This window comes from Ranitomeya imitator, chromosome 4, assembly GCF_032444005.1.
Source record: "Ranitomeya imitator isolate aRanImi1 chromosome 4, aRanImi1.pri, whole genome shotgun sequence".
In the NCBI taxonomy this organism is placed as follows: Eukaryota; Metazoa; Chordata; class Amphibia; order Anura; family Dendrobatidae; genus Ranitomeya; species Ranitomeya imitator.
The window spans coordinates 509,973,576-509,993,459 of NC_091285.1; the positions used below are offsets into that span (position 1 = coordinate 509,973,576).

The 19,884-nt window shown below is 42.1% G+C and overlaps 1 pseudogene; it reads left to right on the top strand.

Annotated features, from left to right (window-relative positions):
- Nucleotides 1–1,433: 1,433 nt before the first annotated feature.
- LOC138676601 (migration and invasion enhancer 1-like) lies at nucleotides 1,434–9,684 on the top strand (annotated as a pseudogene).
- Nucleotides 9,685–19,884: the final 10,200 nt, after the last annotated feature.

A 19,884-nucleotide genomic window follows, 5' to 3' on the forward strand; every position in this document is an offset into this window, starting at 1 on the left:
AAGCAATTTTGCAGGATGCGTTTTTTCTCCAAAACGTATCCCAAATGACGCTAGTGTGAAAGTAGCCTAATTATTACAAATGAGTAGTAAACATTCCCTAAAATATAAAAGCACATGACATGTAAACCTCAGAAAACTACAAATTACACTAAGGCGGGATTCACACATCATCTGTGTTTCTCAGGATTGACCGGGGGTCTCCTGGCCTATACTCCACAGACTCATAGGCATATACATGTATGAGGCTGTCGAGGTTGAGCCAGGAACCCTGTGAAAGGTCCATGTATTTCAGTCCATACCCAGACCACAAACCTCAGAGGTGTGAATCTGGCCTTGTAATGTCTGTATGCTGACATTTTAGCATTACTATTTACCATAATGGCTTTCTAGCATCAAGACAACCCAACCTGTAATAACTTTATATTTTGCCTTTTGAAATATTGTGGCCACATATGAGAGCGTAACTCAATGTTCAGCAATGCTATAGTGACATTGTATCCTGTTGCATACAGCACATTGTAGCAATAGTGGTTGCAGAAGTTACTAACTGTGACATACAGTATGGTGTAAATATTTATATAAAAAGTATGTGTATCAGCTTTCTTTGCATGCATTCACAGAAGATAGGAATAGTCCTGGCACTGGCCAAAACTCCATATATTCAGTCTACTTTACTTCATTCCATGTGAAAACATATAACATTTTGGATTCATTGAAGACAATTAAAAATGGGTCTGCCACCTCTTTAGTATCAAGGACTGATAACACATAACCTAGCTAATATGTTCTGAACGATATGAGGAGTAGTGATGAAGAGCTAACGAAACGTGCGTTGGGGCAGTGGGAACACTGCAGGCAGCAGGTGATATCTAAATGTAAGTCTTAATATGGTTATTTAAGTCTCCCCTTTGCTTTTTCACATGTTATGGAAAGTTTAACCATGTGATTCCAGCATCTCCCTGGGGATTACCATATATTTATACTACATTATGCATGCTGTTGCTGTTTTTTCACCTCCTGCATTTGCCTATGTTCCCTTGCATGTGCATCTGGTAAGATATGTTTTTTAGATTTTCTTATTCATGTATGTCTTAATTTTCAATAATAAAAATATTTTTTGATTGGCATTGCATATATACTCCGTAGGTTCCCCTACTTTCTTTGTGTAGTGCTATATGTTAATGAGTTCAGCCCTTGAATACTATTGATCGTGGTTCTGTGTAGCCATATACTGACAGTTGTCTGGGATGTGCTTTCCATATTAATGGTCCTTACGTAGAGGCGCTTCTATTTACCACACACGGTTGCCATAGTAAAGTCAGGCCTTATATCTGTGCCGCCTCAGAGATTGTTTCTAGACCTTTATTACTCCCATGAGTGTTGTCTCAGAATCTAAGCAAGCAGGGTATTGTGTTGCTGGCTTCAAATTACAAGTCACATGACAGAGAAAACACTAGTTGGATGACTAGGCAGATCTCCAAAGCCAGGTCCTCCTCTACCACTCCCATCAGTCCCAGCACTACAGCCTTCCACATCACAAGGCATCCTCAGCATGCAGAAACAAGCCATGAAGATTCACGTAGAATACTGGTAAGATGTATGGCTGATAGATCAGATACTGGAGCCCCGATCTTTATCATTTATATAACGCACGTGGGATTATGTTCTCTTAGAAATGAATGATGGCAGGATCTGTCTTCGAGCACATTTATGTCTCTTCTTGAACATTTTCAAGATTTTCTGAGTTGATTTCAGCTGTATTTCCTGACCCCTGATCAGCATTGCACCTCTACCTGGTAATATACAGCACTGTTGGCGTTAATAAGTTCATTAATAGTACATGGGTGAAGTATTACACACAAGTTAAAAGAAGAGAAAACAGGTGTAAAAGTAAATCCCGCAGTCCAAACCTTGATTGATGAAACTTTCCTCCTGTTGCCTTGTAGTGGAAGGTGAGGGTACGAGCCCCGGTATCGGGAGCTTGCCTTTGAAATCAAGGAGCATGTACCTGATGCGGAGATTAGCGGTGGTGTTGGCAGAGTCGGTGAGTACACGTTACGTTTCTCTATAAATAAGCCTGTTTATGGTATGTGTCAGTATTGAGAAAATATGTCACCATAGGAGAGTACTACAATATACCACCTACATTACAAGATGGGCACAATGTAGTTTTATTCCTTCCCAATACTGCCTGGTGTGTTAAAGGGGTATTTCATACATCCACAGCATATGTCCTAACATTTCTACCTATAGTAGCCAAGAGATTGACTATAGCAACCACTTCATGAGATTAGACTCCATTATGTTAATAGGTGGTGGCCCTAAATGTGTGACCCAATCTGTAGGGTATTTGACATCTTGTGGATATACTGTACCACAGATAGAGATTATGTGTATATATATATATATATATATACACACTCGCTTATATCTTAGGAGATCTCCCAGTCATCAAGGGATGAATTCAGAATCCATTTTGCACAGACATTTTTTTTAATAATAATAAATAACATGGGCTATTGTTTATCGGTTGCAATGATAAAAAATATTCAAAGCGCTGTTACCCACAAAAAATTGTATGCTCTGGAGGAGAGGATGGGGTTTAAAATTCCACACCCTCCAGGCAGACCAAGCTGTTAGTATAGGCTAATGACCAATTTCAAATAATTGTCTCTTTATCTTTCCATGGTGGACAGGTAGGAGCACTAGGTCATAAATCACATCCATCTGTAGCCATTGCAGCTCTACATGAGTTTGCTACCTGTGACTGGCTATTATTTTTTTTTTTATTACTCACTTTTTGTCTAATACTATGTACCAGAACCCCAAAAGACTCTTTCTCTCAGATCACATGTATTTCAAGGAGTGCTGGGTACTATCTGTAGTTTATGAGTTATATAGCACTTATCTCTGTTTCAGCCATAAATTACTTCTCTTTAATAATCCAGTTTCGGTTGTGGCGTGTGCTAAGGGTCATAAACAAGTGAGCAGTATGCCAGGATGGTATTTTAGTGAGGAATGTCAGGTGTTTCTCCACTATGTGAAATGGGTCTCTTGGTCTTGAATTCAAATCATGCCTGCACACTGAGTAGAATGGCATAATTAATATTTTATTATTATTATTTGTTATTATTAATAATAATAGTATTATTGTATTCACTTACAGGAAGCTTTGAAGTGAAAGTGAATGATGAGTTGATCTTTTCTAAACTAGAATGTGGAGGGTTTCCTTATCCAAAAGATGTAAGTGTTAATATTTTAATTTTACTTGCAGTTAAATTGGTAAAGGAAGCCTTAGTATGAGAGAGCAGATTATAATACAGAGAACCCGAGGAAGCAATGACTGAAGAAAGAAGCGCCCCATAGGGTAAAACCCTAGTATATACAATAGGTTCACCTTATGTGGTTACGTGAGGACACAACCAATATAAAGGTTTTGTTAGCCAGCTGCCGCTGCCCCGTCGTTGGGGAAAGCCGCCAGATGGAGTTTACCAAAACGTAAGCTGAAAAATAGTCTGTGCTGCTGGAAAGAAGTCTGTTGCAATATTCTTGGGAGATTCTTTAGTATCCACTACGCATTTCAAGGCTGTACTGGCATAATGTATGAAAGGATCCACCAACCTGAGAAGGTTGTGTATCACACAACCATGTATAGAAATAAACAGCTCACTGCAAATCCAAGGACAGAGAGGAAAAAGAAGAGAGAGAAAAGAAGCATAAAAAATATAACACCAGCATGTTTTTAATATGATCATTTATGTTAGTCCGCGATCACGCACATGATCATACATCCATGTTCTTTTAGTCTCCTTTCTCTGCCGCACGCACTGGACTGATTCCTGGCCGTATGGCAGGTAACCTTTCACACAGTGAATCACGTAGGTAGATCTACAAAAAGTTCCTCTGACCACCCCTTTTCTTTGAGTTCTATTTCACATCTACATTCTTCTCATAATAAAGAACTATTCCTTTTTCCCACTTGCCACAAATGAATCAATTCTCACATGTATTCCACTTTGAACACAGTCTAGAATATCCACTCAAATAACTTTCCTTTTTGTCATGTTCACTCATCGTCTACCAGTTATTTGGACCTCAGCAGCTTTTCGTCACGGTTACTCATCCATTACCGGCTATTCTGACTCAGTTCTCCGTGGCTCGGTGTGTATATGAACTGAAGGGCATACAAGGAGGGTGTCAGACCATGGAGGAGGGTGTCAGACCATGGAGGAGGGTGTCAGACCATGGAGGAGGGTGTCAGACCATGGAGTAGGGTGTCAGACCATGGAGGATTCCATGATTCCAATTCGAGTCCAAGTTTTAAAGAGACAAGATATTTTTATATACATATTTTTATTTATATATTGATGATAACACTTTTAAAGAGACACAACAATAAAAGCATACTGACACATATTTTTAGTCCCTTTTAAGAAATTCTCTTTTCTAATTTCTCTTCTTTTTGAACTTTTAAAAAACGGCAAGCAATTGAACTTTGGTCTGTAATGTGTCTTTTTGGCTCCCTTTTTTTTTCAAATCCTTAGTATAAATATGTTCACTTTCTATTATCTATATGTACGGTCTTTGTCCTGAGGAAGCAGTCTGGAATGACTTTGAAAAGTGATTACAACAGAGAAAGCTTCTGACCAATACCAGGGATCACCTCAAACAATTAGAACATTTTATTGATAGAGTACAAGACAGACCATACTCATAAAAACATTTAAAAAGTCACTGACCTGACATAATCACAGCACATATGGCTCATAATGAAGCCAAAAGGCCCCTACCCCAAATGTCGAAGTATCAAGGTACATGCAAGGCTAAAGAGTAACATGCAACAATGTAAACATGAATGACTGGATAATTTGTAAAACATACAATATAATGGGAATAAATAGTTTGTGTTCCTATAATAAGGCACAAAAAAAAACAAAACACACAAAAAATAACAGATTAAAAACATATGCATGTAACAGTATAAAAATGAAAAAGCCTAATAATGATACCAATGCTCAAAAAACGGGCCTTGACAAATAGTGGGGGCTTCGATATAGAGGAAAACCCTTTATCTCCAATAGAACAAGACCACTAGAAAGAGTCATAACCCACAGAGAATAAGTGGGCAGGGTACCGAAATATCAAAAGAAGCATACTCATAAGCCATCAGAAAGAACCCGATAAAGCGATACTTAAACGGCCATATGTGGGGGAGCCTGTGGAGATGCCCGACACGTATCGCCACCGCTAGGTAGCTACGTCAGGGGCTCTGAACTTTGAAAAGCGTTGACTAAAGAACCATAAAGGCAAAAAATCCAGTTTTAAAAACTCCAGGATCAGGATCTTCATTCCTTATCAGCAGTGTGGATAAACCGTACTGTATAAACAAACAAACAGGTCTTCTTTTTTACACTTGATAAAGATTCCAGTATGGCATTGAAACCTGTAATGGATAATAAATTAACCTTCAAAGAATATCGCAGCAAGAGACTTCTTTCCAACAGCGCAGACAATTTGTAATTTGTTTTTATCCTGGGCTGGTAAACAAGAGAACCTGTTGGGCAATTTATTGTCACTAAACAAAAGCAGCATAAATTAGGCGACATAATTACATGTTTACTCTGAAATGTTTTGTTTTAGTGGAAACATGGCTTAAGGTGGGGTCGAGAATAGGCAGAACAAATAACTTGGGTGGGTCCCCACCTGGCTTGACTTGATTGGCAGTTCTCTCTTTGTCAATCAGGCGGGGTCACACCCTCACATGGATAACTTTAGTCCCTGTTCACCTCTCTTTTTTTTTATTCTGTTTTCTCTGAGAATTTCAAAGTAACATACAGGGCTACAATAAAGGAGCATTTTCCTGGTAAAGCACATGTATTGCTTTGCAAATGAGACTCCATTTCATCTAGACATGAAATCTCCTGCTTTCTGTAATTAACGTTTGGTATGTCTTCTGATGGCCTGGCCTGAATTGGACTACCGAAATGTGTCAAGATAGTGACTAAGGATTGGAGTGTATTAATTGGAAAAATATATATTTGGAAGCTATGCTTATCTAAATTGGCAATACTGCTTTTAGAGTTGATTGTGTATAATTAATACTTTTTTGAACATATGTGTCATTTGAACATATGTGTTAAAACGTTTTACTTTATTTTTCTTTTTTACATTATTTTTTTTTAGATCCCTTAGGGAACTTGATTCTGTGATTGTCATTGCTTATACTATAAATTGCAATTCGACACTTGCTGAACTTGACATGAGCACCAATTTGGCAGACATGGAGCCTTTAGTAGGTCCTCAGCTGACATGGTAGCCCATTAATACCAAAAAGAGACGCAATATCCTAAAAAAAATGCTTTATTAATAATATCTAAAAATCTCATAGACAATTAAATATACTTAAATGTATGACTACCAACATCAACCACCTGGGTTCGGGTGGGGTAGGAAAAATTCAGGAAATAGTAACAAATGTATCCCTGACACATTTTTTTTAGGATATTGCGTCTCTTTTTGGTTGTTCAATTAAGTATATCCTAATATTATTCTAGTTGGTTGATTAGCCCATTGATACCTCATGATCACGTCCTTGGGACCGATAGGTTTCTATCTACACACACACACACACACACACTGGCATCTGCTCCATTTAATTCCAGTTGCCAGTTGACAGCGGCATCTAAATAGTTAACAGACATGGTCAAATCTCAACTTCAAGTTGTGGCTGTTAGGGGTCTTACACTGCTGCACAACCCCAACTTTATCAATTCAGGACCCTAAAATATAAACAGTGTATACACACCTCCTAGAGGGGCGCCATTCTAGCGATATCAGTGCTGCTGTTTCCGGAGAGCAACGTGGCTTGTTGTGTCACGTACAGGCTGAAGCCAATGACCAGCCACTTGCCTGCTGCAAACATTATTATTTCATCAGAGTAGACATCAACCCTGAGCTGCAACTGACAACCATCTGTTCTCTGGCCGCAGCAGACAAGTGACATCACAATTTACATCACCATCCAGCAACAGCTAGAACGGTAATATTACAGGAGGTGAGCCTAAGCTGTTTCTAATTTAATACGAATCCTGAATTAATTAAGGGTGCTTTCATATTGCGTTTTGTTATCCGTTCATTGGTCTTGTGTCCGAACCCCCACAAAACGAAATTTTGGGCGAATATGTAGCAGACAGGGTGGGTGGCCCTGTCTGCGTATACACCTGTATCCCATTTTGCAGGGGATTCGGACATAAGCACCGAGGGGACCAAGAAATGGGTGACAAAACGTAATGTGAAAGCACCATAGGCTGTAGTTGTCCAGTAGTGTAAAGCCCATTTATACACAGATGCTCCTAATTCGGTAGGAGTTTTAAAAGCATACGTAACAAAAAAATTGCCACCTGCGAATCCACCCAATGGTTTAAAGATTGTTCTGAGAAATTTGATGGCTATTTTCCTTCAGCACAATCATTTGGTGGTGTTGTGTGTGTGTGTGTATATACTGTATATATATATATATATATATATATATATATATATATATACAGTGGGGCAAAAAAGTATTTAGTCAGTCAGCAATAGTGCAAGTTCCACCACTTAAAAAGATGAGAGGCGTCTGTAAATTACATCATAGGTAGACCTCAACTATGGGAGACAAACTGAGAAAAAAAAATCCAGAAAAATCACATTGTCTGTTTTTTTAACATTTTATTTGCATATTATGGTGGAAAATAAGTATTTGGTCAGAAACAAACAATCAAGATTTCTGGCTCTCACAGACCTGTAACTTCTTCTTTAAGAGTCTCCTCTTTCCTCCACTCATTACCTGTAGTAATGGCACCTGTTTAAACTTGTTATCAGTATAAAAAGACACCTGTGCACACCCTCAAACAGTCTGACTCCAAACTCCACTATGGTGAAGACCAAAGAGCTGTCAAAGGACACCAGAAACAAAATTGAAGCCCTGCACCAGGCTGGGAAGACTGAATCTGCAATAGCCAACCAGCTTGGAGTGAAGAAATCAACAGTGGGAGCAATAATTAGAAAATGGAAGACATACAAGACCACTGATAATCTCCCTCGATCTGGGGCTCCACGCAAAATCCCACCCCGTGGGGTCAGAATGATCACAAGAACGGTGAGCAAAAATCCCAGAACCACGCAGGGGGACCTAGTGAATGAACTGCAGAGAGCTGGGACCAATGTAACAAGGCCTACCATAAGTAACACACTACGCCACCATGGACTCAGATCCTGCAGTGCCAGACGTGTCCCACTGCTTAAGCCAGTACATGTCCGGGTCCGTCTGAAGTTTGCTAGAGAGCATTTGGATGATCCAGAGGAGTTTTGGGAGAATGTCCTATGGTCTGATGAAACCAAACTGGAAATGTTTGGTAGAAACACAACTTGTCGTGTTTGGAGGAAAAAGAATACTGAGTTGCATCCCTCAAACACCATACCTACTGTAAAGCATGGTGGTGGAAACATCATGCTTTGGGGCTGTTTCTCTGCAAAGGGGCCTGGACGACTGATCCGGGTACATGAAAGAATGAATGGGGCCATGTATCGTGAGATTTTGAGTGCAAACCTCCTTCCATCAGCAAGGGCATTGAAGATGAAATGTGGCTGGGTCTTTCAACATGACAATGATCCAAAGCACACCGCCAGGGCAACGAAGGAGTGGCTTCGTAAGAAGCATTTCAAGGTCCTGGAGTGGCCTAGCCAGTCTCCAGATCTCAACCCTATAGAAAACCTTTGGAGGGAGTTGAAAGTCCGTGTTGCCAAGCGAAAAGAAAAAAAACATCATTGCTCTAGAGGAGATCTGCATGGAGGAATGGGCCAACATACCAACAACAGTGTGTGGCAACCTTGTGAAGACTTACAGAAAATGTTTGACCTCTGTCATTGCCAACAAAGGATATATTACAAAGTATTGAGATGAAATTTTGTTTCTGACCAAATACTTATTTTCCACCATAATATGCAAATAAAATGTTAAAAAAACAGACAATGTGATTTTCTGGATTTTTTTTTCTCAGTTTGTCTCCCATAGTTGAGGTCTACCTATGATGTAAATTACAGACGCCTCTCATCTTTTTAAGTGGTGGAACTTGCACTATTGCTGATTGACTAAATACTTTTTTGCCCCACTGTATATATATATATATATATATATATATATATATATATATATATATTATACGTATATATTTTAAGTGTAGTAACTATTTTCATCAATCTCAGATACAATGCTAGAATACCACTCGTGGAGGCATACGAGGCTGCATTAGGACCTTACACTAGATAGATGTCACATTTGTCCTGCACGAGGTTGGTTGTATAGCAAAGTGCAGTATGTTGCATTATGTAAAACTTCTCTGTTTTTATGTCATGTAATAAAGTAACATACTTCTGATCCTTGTGTAATTAGATCATAGAAGCGCTGAAGAAGATGAAAGACGGGAAGCAAGCTGACAAAGTCACCAGAAACAAAAAAAGCTGCACTGTCCAATAAAGGAAGGAAGAGTTGAAGACCGACTGGTTTACAGATAAGAGCAGATTCTGTTAATGACTGGTTTCATCAAAAAGGTGGAAGAAATCACGAACAATCTTAGAATCTGGTCTTAAAGTCTGTAACTCAGCTATAACCTTGCTCCGCATCCAATAAATGCTCCATATATTGTCTGACGTGTTATCTCTTATTTTTATTTTCTCTGTGATCACTCAAGCCTCAGTCTGCAATTACTGAATGTCATTAGGGCACGGGTAGAGACAAAATTGGCCTTTTTATAATAGAAATTATTCACAATTTTATCCAAGACAATTTTTGTCTTGGATAATATTACCGTACTTGCTAAACATATTATAGAACTGAATCCATTGAGAAGTAATTTGATGACAAGAAACAAAGTGTGACCCATGTAATGAGTGGTTCTAAAGTTCAGTATCTGTTCTCACCATTTCATCCTTTAGTGCCAATCACCCCATTACCTCCTGCCCTGTCACTGCCATCTGTTCTATTGCATTTCTAGATCTGATTATACTAGAGATCGATTCTGCAAATCAACCAGATCTTACCAGAGAATTCGATTTGTAGTGAATAACAAATTTAATGCTCTGGCATCTGGAGGATAAACGTAGAATATTACATTTTTATTACTCTTTCACCTTTCCCAACTCTTCTTCAAGTTCTCCTCACCATCTGTGTTCCCTCTATACGTAAAAGGGCCAGCCACTACTTTACATGTATGTTTCATGTGCCCTAACTCCCATAGATGAGCACTTCATTAAATACTTTGCTTTGCCAAATCCTGCTGGGGTCTAAGGGGTATCGTTTCTCCTTATGGAGAGTGACATACCATCTCTGGCTTGTCAAGGTAAGGAGGCTTATTCACCATGCAATGCTCCTCTGGGAAATATAATATGCAAATTGCCTCTTCTGAGAAAAAGAGGACTTAAACTCTATAGCGCATGGCGAATAAGCCTCCTTACCTTGACAAGCCAGAGATGGTATGTCACTCTCCATAAGGAGAAACGATACCCCTTAGACCCCAGTCCAGAGCCTCTCACCTAGCCAAATTAGTTCTCATGCTTCGCACTGACTAGGGCCAACAGCCCGAAACACCGTGTCTGCGGATTGAGGTATTGATTTGGCTTTTATCCTAAGTCATATTGCACGACTCGTTAAAGGGTTGATTGTGACTTGTAGGATCGCTACTTCCAACAGGTGGCGCTATAGAGTTTAAGTCCAAATCCTGCTATAACCTGAGCTCCTATTCTGGTCACATGGTTTCTGGGGGAGAATCTCCTGCTTGCTGTGATTCAAGCCCAACACACAGGCTCTCCATGCAGGTGTTGTGACTGTCACACAGCCACGACACATGCAGCTTATTCGGTCAGCGCTATAGCTTGTCAAATAAGCAGGGACCTGATCAAATTCGCTCATCTCTAGCTGTGATGTCATGGCACATTCTCCCTCACTTCTGGGCCCTGGAATCTGATGGGGGCCAGGGCTGCATTCAGCAGAGCTCACTCAGTATCTGTGAATGCTGCAAGCTTTCTCTGCAGACCCTGCTCTCGCTCCTATCTGCATGTATGTTTACAACAGAGTATACTTGTACACACACTGCTGGATATCCTGTGTAATGTATTTACACCTTGCTTTATTCCCTGTATAATGAGAATACATTCAGATCTCTTACTAATATACAGGTGCTTCTCACAAAGTTAGAGTATCATCAAAAATGTGAAACTCATATATTACATAGTCATTACAAACAGAGTGATCTATTTCAAGTTCTTATTTCTGTTAATGTTGATGATTATGGCTTACAGCCAATGAAAACCCAAAAGTCATTATCTCATTAAATAAGAATAATTAACAAAAAACACTTGCAAAGGCTTCCTAAGCATTTAAAAAGGTCCCCTAGTTTGTTTCAGTAAGCTCCACAATCATGGGGAAGACTGCTAACTTGACAGATTTTCAGAAGGCAGTCATTGACACACTCCACAAGGAGGGTAAGCCACAAAAGGTCATTGCTAAAGAAGCTGGCTGTTCACAGAGTGCTGTATCCAAGCATATTAATGGAAAGCCACAACGAGTATGAAAGATAGAACCATTATATTCACGGTTTTGATTATGTATACACATCAGAGATCCTTTAAAAGGAAATGACGTGTTGTAATCTACTATCTGGACCCGTCGAAGCACCTGTGTGTGCGAAACGGCCGTCGTCCGTACTCCAATACAGCCTCCTGTATACCTGATGTCCTGACGGGTGTATTTCATTTATCTCCTCCAATAAAGTTCACGATCTTCACTGCTATCTTGGGGTGAGTGCAGCATATTTTTCCTCTTTCCGAATATTAATGGAAAGTTGAGTGAAAGGAAAAAGTGTGATAGAAAAAGGTGCACAAGCAACTGTGATAACCGCAGTCTTGAAAGGATTGTTAAGAAAAGGCCATTCAAAAATTTGGGGGAGATTCACAAGAAGTAGACTGCTACTGGAGTCATTGCTTCAAGAGCCACCACACACTGACGTATCCAGGACATGGGCTACAAGTGTTGCATTCCTTGTGTCAAACCACTCAAGACCAACGCCAAAAGCTTCTTACCTGGGCCAAGGAGAAAAAGAACTGGACTGTTGCTCAGTGGTCCAAGGTGTTGTTTTCAGTTGAATGTAAATTTTTCATTTCATTTGGAAATAAAGGTCCTAGAGTTTGGAGGAAGAGCTGGGAGGCACACAATCCAAGCTGCTTGAGGTCTAGTGTGAAGTTTCCACAATCAGTGATGGTTTGTGGAGCCATGTCATCTGCTAGTGTAGTTTCACTGTGTTTTATCAAGACCAAAGTCAGCGGAGTTATCTACCAGGAAATTTTAGAGCACTTTATGCTTTCCTCTGCTGACAAGCTTTTTGGAGATGGAAATTTCATTCTCCAGCAGGACTTGCTACTTTTGGCAGCATGGACAGGTGCCAATACCGGGATTTGGATGTTTCGCCCCCAGCAGTTCGCCCCCAGCAGTTCACCCCCTGCAGTTTGCCCCCAGCAGTTCGCCCCTGGGTACATTTCGCCCCCGCACATTTTGTCCCCAGCATTTGGCCCCCAGGATGTTTCGCTCCTCCACATTTCACCCCTGCACATTTTGCCCCCAGCAGTTCACCGCTGGGTACATTTCGCCCCCGCACATTTCGTCCCCAGCATTTGGCCCCCCGGATGTTTCGCCCCCAGCAGTTCGCTACCGGATGTTTGTAGAATTCCCGTCCGTCATCAATGTTTCGCCCCCAGTAGTTCGCCCCCGGATGTTTGTACCCTTGTGGTTATTGAATTTCTGTCCATCATCAATGTGTTGCCCTCAGCACTTCACCCCCAGCAGTTCGCCCCCGGATGTTTGTACCCTTGTGGTTCATGAATTCCCGTCCGTCATCAATGTTTCGCCCCCAGCAGTTCGCCCCCGGATATTTGTACCCTGTTTTGCCCCCAGAATTTTGTGTTTGGATGTTTAGCTAGTTTGTCCTTGTGGTTCATGAATTCCCGTCCGTCATCAATCCACATGCCACAAAAGTACTGTACAGAGTGCTGCACTTTTGTGACATGTTAAATCAACTGTTTCCATCTGTTAACCTCACAACTGATTGCATTATAGTGTCAGTGCATTTTGCCCGCAAATTTAACAAGACATTCTCCAAAACTTTTCTAAAACATTTTTGTGTTACAAAAATGGAGCGCCCCCAGACACAGGGCCACAGGTCACTTGGTACCGGTCCTCTCTGTCTCAGTTCTGGGGTTGTCACGGTGGCTGGACCCGGTCCGTGACCCTGCTAAGAGGCGTCCAATGAAAGGGTTGATGATAGTTTGTCAAGGGTTCGTGACGCCACCTGTGGTGTTCGGTCAGGGCGACCGACGCTGCTTGGGGTCCACTGGGGTGATGTGATGGCAGCTAGATGCTATACCTTCCCACGGGTGAAGTATGTCCCCAGGGCTTCCCAGTAGTGCAGATGGTGATGGTGTGAGGTGCAGTCAATAACGAGGACACAAGGTTGCAGTCTCTTTACCTCTTTACTGAAAACTTCAGGATCCTAAATCCAGAGCACGGTTAACAGGGCTGTCTGAGACCGGCCGGTCCGAAGGCACATCCAGAGGTCCCTTTGCAGGTGGAAATCGTGGCCTACCACTAGCGCCTGTGTGTGGTAGTGCTTCCCTGCTGAGCATTCGGGATAGTCCTCACAACTTCTGTTCTCGTTTGTTCCAGTTCTTTCTCGTTCTTTCTATTTTCCGTCCCCCAGGTTTGTTATGACTAGGACGCACCCGTTTGACGGGAAGGCTCGGAGCTCTTCCGGGACCGTAGAGATGCCCCTCTCCAAGCGTTGACCCCTATGTCTGCTTAGGTGATGTAAGGTAGACAGCCAACCTATAATTAACTGTCCTGCGGTATTTGAAGTAAAGCATAAAGTCAGTTACTTCCTCGGTGTTCCAGGCACCGACTACGCGCCTCAGTAGGATGTTGCCGTTCTCCGGGCACGACTCCTACTGGCTCTCCTTTGTGCTTTGATCTCGTTTCTCACTGTCCACAATATCCTTCGCCTTGTGTCCTTTCTTTGGATGCCGCCGCAGATAGCGCAGGCGCGGCTCCGTAATGTTCTATCCTTGTTGCTAGGTGCCTGCCAGGTTCCCACGCCTGACAGGGACCCCCCTGAATCTTCCCCCGCAACACCCCCTGCCACGGGATGTTGCCTGAACAAAACCCAGTCAGCTTCTGACTAACTTCCTATCCAAACCCTAGTTTTACCAGTGTGAGGAGTGGCCTAATAAATGAAACCTTTTGCTCCCCCTAGTGGCCGGAGTGTGAAGTGTAATGTGTGCTGGTGATACCTAGTCAGAAGAACTCCTTTAGTGCCATCAGACGTACCATCACTCCCCTTAGTGGCAGAGCAACGTTACTGCAACGACCAGGTCTCTGGGGCGCTGCAAAAACATAACACAAAAAAAATAAACAGATTAAAAAAATGTAGTGTGAATGAGGCCTGATTTAGGTGGGGAATGTAAACCACTCTAAAATCAAAACATTTTGAGAATTTTTACCTGACCCAGCACTGACCTGCTTGTTTGCAAGTTTTGTTGCAGATGTAACAATTTTCATGCTGCAAGTTACCTTAGACTAGCTCTTATTCCATCTTTACATCAGAATATAGCAGTGTCTAAAATCTCTACAAAGAGAGGTGTACTAGCACAAAAAAATCAGTTAGCTTCCACAGCAATTCACTTTCTACAAGTATGAATTCAGTTCTATCCAAACGTGGGAAGAAGAAGTTGGTCTACGAGAATCATATTTACGTATTTTCCAAACGAACGGCTGACGATGTCCATTCCATCTGGGTGTGTGAAAAATGGTCAACTTGCAAGGGACGTGTTTGGACCAATGAAGCGGTGAAAGTAACCAATCCCCATAACCACGCAGCCCAAGTAGCATGACCTGAAGCAATCCTACTTGTCAATGAGGCAGTCACCAGGGCAAGGACAACACAGGAGACACCACAACAGATTCTCACATAAGTCATTTCAGGAGCCCATTCTAATGTTGTAGCACTTCTCCCAAAGAAAGCATCACTGAAGAGAACAATACAATTATCAAGGCAACTTGGCAATATTCTAAGGTTGCCCCAAACCCTTGATCAAAATGTTATTCCCCAGGAGATCAATATTGATGGCATCCAGCAGCAGTTCCTTCTGCATGACTCTGGTAAGCATTTAACATTTCCATTATGCAGAATTATTGCAAAATTTATGTTGCACAAATGTGAAAAATTATATATTACAAAGAGTTGATATAGAATACTATGTGATTTTTTTGCCTTAAAGGGAAACTTTGAGAATAGTACATGTAGGATGAGACCCACTGATTCCCACTATGCCTCACTTGTTTAGTTGCAGTTTAATTCTCTGCTCAGCTTTAAAGTAGAAGTCCTGCCTTTAAGATACAGTGGTCTGCCATGTTCATAAGCAGAGTGGTAACCTTGTCCACCAACCATGATTTGCAGGTATCCAGCCATTGTCAATCACAGCCAGAGGACAAGGTTGTCGCATCAAACCCGCATCACTAGATTTTAATTTTAGTGTAGAATTTTCTGCTATAAATTAGCTGCAGATTGTCTGCTGCAACTACTTAGTTCATGTGAATGGACCTTAAAGGGAACCTGTCACCCAATTTTTCACCTATAAGCTGTGGCCACCGGCATCAGGGGCTTATCTACAGCATTCTGCAATGCTGTAGATAAGCCCCCGATGTACCCTGAAAGATGAGAAAAAGAGGTTAGATTATACTCACCCAGGGGCGGTCTTGGTTCTGTTCTGGTCCAATGGTTGTCCGGTTCGGGGCCTCCCATCTTCTTACGATGATGTCCTCTTCTTGTCTTCACGCTGCGTCTCCGGCGCAGGCGTACTTTTCAGAGCAAAGTACTGCAGTGCGCAGGCACCTGGAAAGGTCAGAGAGGCCCGGCGCCTGCGCACTGCAGTACAATCTCCATCTACTGGCCCAAAGTAAAGAGTGGTTTGCTGATGGCATTTTTTCCACTATACTATCCCTATTCAAGCAACTTTATACAAATCATGTAGTCCACAGCGGCCTTGTTCCTGTAATGTACACCTTACTGACGGACAAGAGCCGTTCAACGTACCAGAGATTGCTACAAGAGCTGAAGAACATGCAACCTGGACTGCAGCCACACAACCTGATGTTGGATTTTGAACTAGCTGCAATCCAGGCATTTGAGAATGAATTTCTCAACCTCAAGAAGACCGGTTGCTTCTTCCACCTATCACAGTCAGTTTGGCGTAAAGTTCAAATTGAAGGACTCAAGGTGCAACATCAAGGTGACCATGAAACGTATGATACCTGCCCTTGCCTTTCTACCAACACAGAATGTTGTCCCTTCATTTGAAGAGTTAGTGGAAAATCCTGAATTTCCACCAGAAACCATACCCATTGCCAACTATTTTGAAGATACCTATATTGGTCAAATGACTCGCAGAGGACATCAGGCACCTATGTTTCCAGTTAATTTTTGGAATATGTATGAACGAACATTAAATGATCAACAGCGAACAAATAATAATGTTGAAGGATGCCACCATAGCTTTCAAGAAACATGTAGTACTCTTTTCCCAAATATATACCGGTTCATTAACTGTCTGAAACATTAGCAAGAGCTCCACAGTTTAGAAATTATTCACATAATAGCAGAAAATCTCACCACTGCAAGAAACAAAAAATACGCTGCAATTTCAGCAAGGGTTAAACATTTTGTGCAAGATTTCAGCAATAGAATCTTGATAGATTATCTGAGAGGCATCGCCTACAGCTTCGAATTTTAGTTGATGGTCATATATTTAGCTGTAAAATAATTCAAACATTAACACCTGCAATTTTTCTTTTCTTTCCTCTTTTTCTCTAACCCTTCCCCCTCTATACCCTTTATGTTTCTTGTTTAGCAGTTTTAATTTATATAGTTAAAGCGTAACTCTAAAAAAAAAAAAACAAGTTTTGCTATGTTATAGTACCTGTGGCACTAATCTTCTTTTCCAATGGAGAAACCCTTCCAGCAACTTCACTTCTGTGTGAAAAGTCCCATCCAAGTTTCAGCAGCAGCTCCATGTGTTGTGCAGGATTTCAGTGGCTAATAAGGAGGTTGCTTTGCCTTAGTAGCAAAACTTTTGGATGGACGATAGGGAGGAATGGCTACATGGGACTTGCAACTGTCAGGCCTCTTTCAGACTAGCGGTTTTGCTGGCGATTATCGCAGCAGTTTAAAACCGCGGCAGTAGTTGCCAAGAAAACCACTACATAGCACTCGATTTGCCCAATGCAAGTCAAGGGGCTCAAATTGAGGGAAAAACTGTGCAGCAAAAGCCGAATGGTTTTCCATTTAAAAAAATGTTCTATCTTCCTGGCGATTACCGCTGCGGTTTTAAACCGCCACGGTAATCGCCAGGAAAACAGCAAGTCTGAAAGAGGCATCAATGTGCTCCCTATGATGTATATAGGGCTTCTGGTTCACAGCCCCCTGCAAAGCTCCCCAACGCCCCATGTGCTCAGTCCTTTACTGGCTTTACACAGGGGGAAGCCCTCCTCTTGTCCAGGACCTAGCACAAGAGGGGAAGGGGAACTTTCCAGAGGGCTGTGATCGAACAGCCCTGAATGTATCACAGAAAGCCTGAATCTGGCCACAATTTCTGCTACCAAGGGGACCCGACTTCCTTAGTAACCACTGAAATCCTGCAGCACATAGAGCCTGCTGCTGTAACTCGGATGCGACTTTTCACACAAAACTAAATAAAATGTATAAAATATATTTAAAAAAATAAACTAAAGCTGCTGGAAGGGGTTCGCCATTGAAAAAGATCAGTGACCCAGGTACTATAACACAGGGGTCCCCAACTCCAGTCCTCAAGGCCCACCAACATGTCATGTTTTCAGGATTTCCTTAGTCTTGTCCAGGTAATAATTGCATCACCTGTGCAATGCAAAGGAAATCCTGAAAACATGACCTGTTGGTGGGCCTTGAGGACTGGAGTTGGGGACCCCTGCTATAACATATCAAAAGTTTGGGGGCTTTTTTTTAGAGTTACGCTTTAAATATATTGTTCTGCATTGTTGGTTGGTTTGACCAATTGTTAATATTTTTCTGTCTGTTTGTAAAGTTACTTATCTAGAAAACTCAAAGTTTTGGAATTAAAAAAAACTGTAATTTGATCACATTTATACATCTTAGACCCAAAATATGATTAGTGAGAAATGAACCTACCAGATTCAGCACCCCCAAACTACCATCTCCATTGAACTCAATGGGTATGGAGACTCAGAGTGGAGGATCTGTCCACCACATCCTCATCACTAACCAGATAGTAAATATATATATTGCTACTTACCCCTTTGCTGAGGTACCGGCAGACACGGAGGGTCCTCTTCAGTCCTCTTCCATGCACTTCCACATTGTGTGAATAAGTCATCCTACCTGAGGGAATCCCTTTCAGGATTCCTAGCTAGGGATTCCCTTGGCCAAGAAGACTCTCCACACAGGTCGGGACCTCAGCAAAAGGGAGAGAAGTAATTTTTATTTTCTGATGAGCAAACTCCGAACATTGCCTGTTTGGGGTTGGTGTGGTTGAACCCGAGCAGGCAATGTTCGATACAAACCCTGAACTTTCCAGATCGAGTTTGCTCATCACTAGATACAGTATGATATGTAATGGATGACAAAAAGAAGCCATTAAGTGTAACACCACTAGTACATGACAGTAAAATGATGGTCACTTGTCTTAGATCAGGGGTGTCAAACTCATATTCACTAAGGGCAACACCAATTTAATGGTTGTCCCCAAAGGGCCATTTGTTGCTGAAAGCCCAAATGAACACAACCGAGTCCCATCCAGAACATGCATTTCTCTGCACAGAGCAGTGCATGCCCCTGTATAAGGCATGGCACGGTGGATCAGCTCTTTGCCAGGCACTGTCACATCTTCTCTGGATCTCACTGAAATCATGGAGAGCTATGGCTGCAGCTTTCAGTCACTTGTCATTGTCGTTGGTGCTGAAAGTTGCTGATAGGCCGGTTTCACATTAGCGTTTGCATGAGCAGCGGAGGTCTGCAGACTTCCTCCGTGAAGCCCCGCCCTCGGCCGCACCTCCGCCGCTAGCTCCGTCTACTTCTGCATGCGGCCGGCATGCGGCCTGCGTACCTATCTTTAACATTAGGTACGCAGGTCGTGCGGCTGTATGCGGATGCTTCCACATGCGTCATTTTGACGATGCGGCGACCAGCGTAGAACGCAGCTTGTAGCAATTTTTTTTCTCCGCATCGTCAAAACGATGCATGCGGAAGCATCCGCATACAGCCGCACGATCTGCGTACCTAATGTTAAAGATAGGTACGCAGGCCGCATGCCGGCCGCATGCAGAAGTAGGTGGAGCTAGCGGTGGAGGTGCGGCCGTGGGCGGGGCTTCATGGAGGAAGTCTGCAGCCCTCTGCAGCTCATGCAAATGCTAATGTGAAACTAGCCATAAACAGCTGGTTCAATGCAGAATACAACTGGACCCTATTCTTGGCCTAATCTGAGGAATGGGTATCCATAGAAGAACGGATCCTGAAGTGAGAATACCACTTTTATCTGCTGCTCCATTCTTATGTATACTGGCAGAGTGTTCTGTGAGGGCTATTCCCAAAACCCCCCATCTGAAGACCTGATAAAGAGGTTCTGTAGAAGCTGGTTAACCACCACTTTAGTTCAGCAAAGCCAATATCTCAGTTCTGCAGAGATGGTTGGTGGGTTTAACCCTGTAGTCAGTCAACAATCCCCCTGCTTCCATACATAGCCTGCATTAAAGGTGTA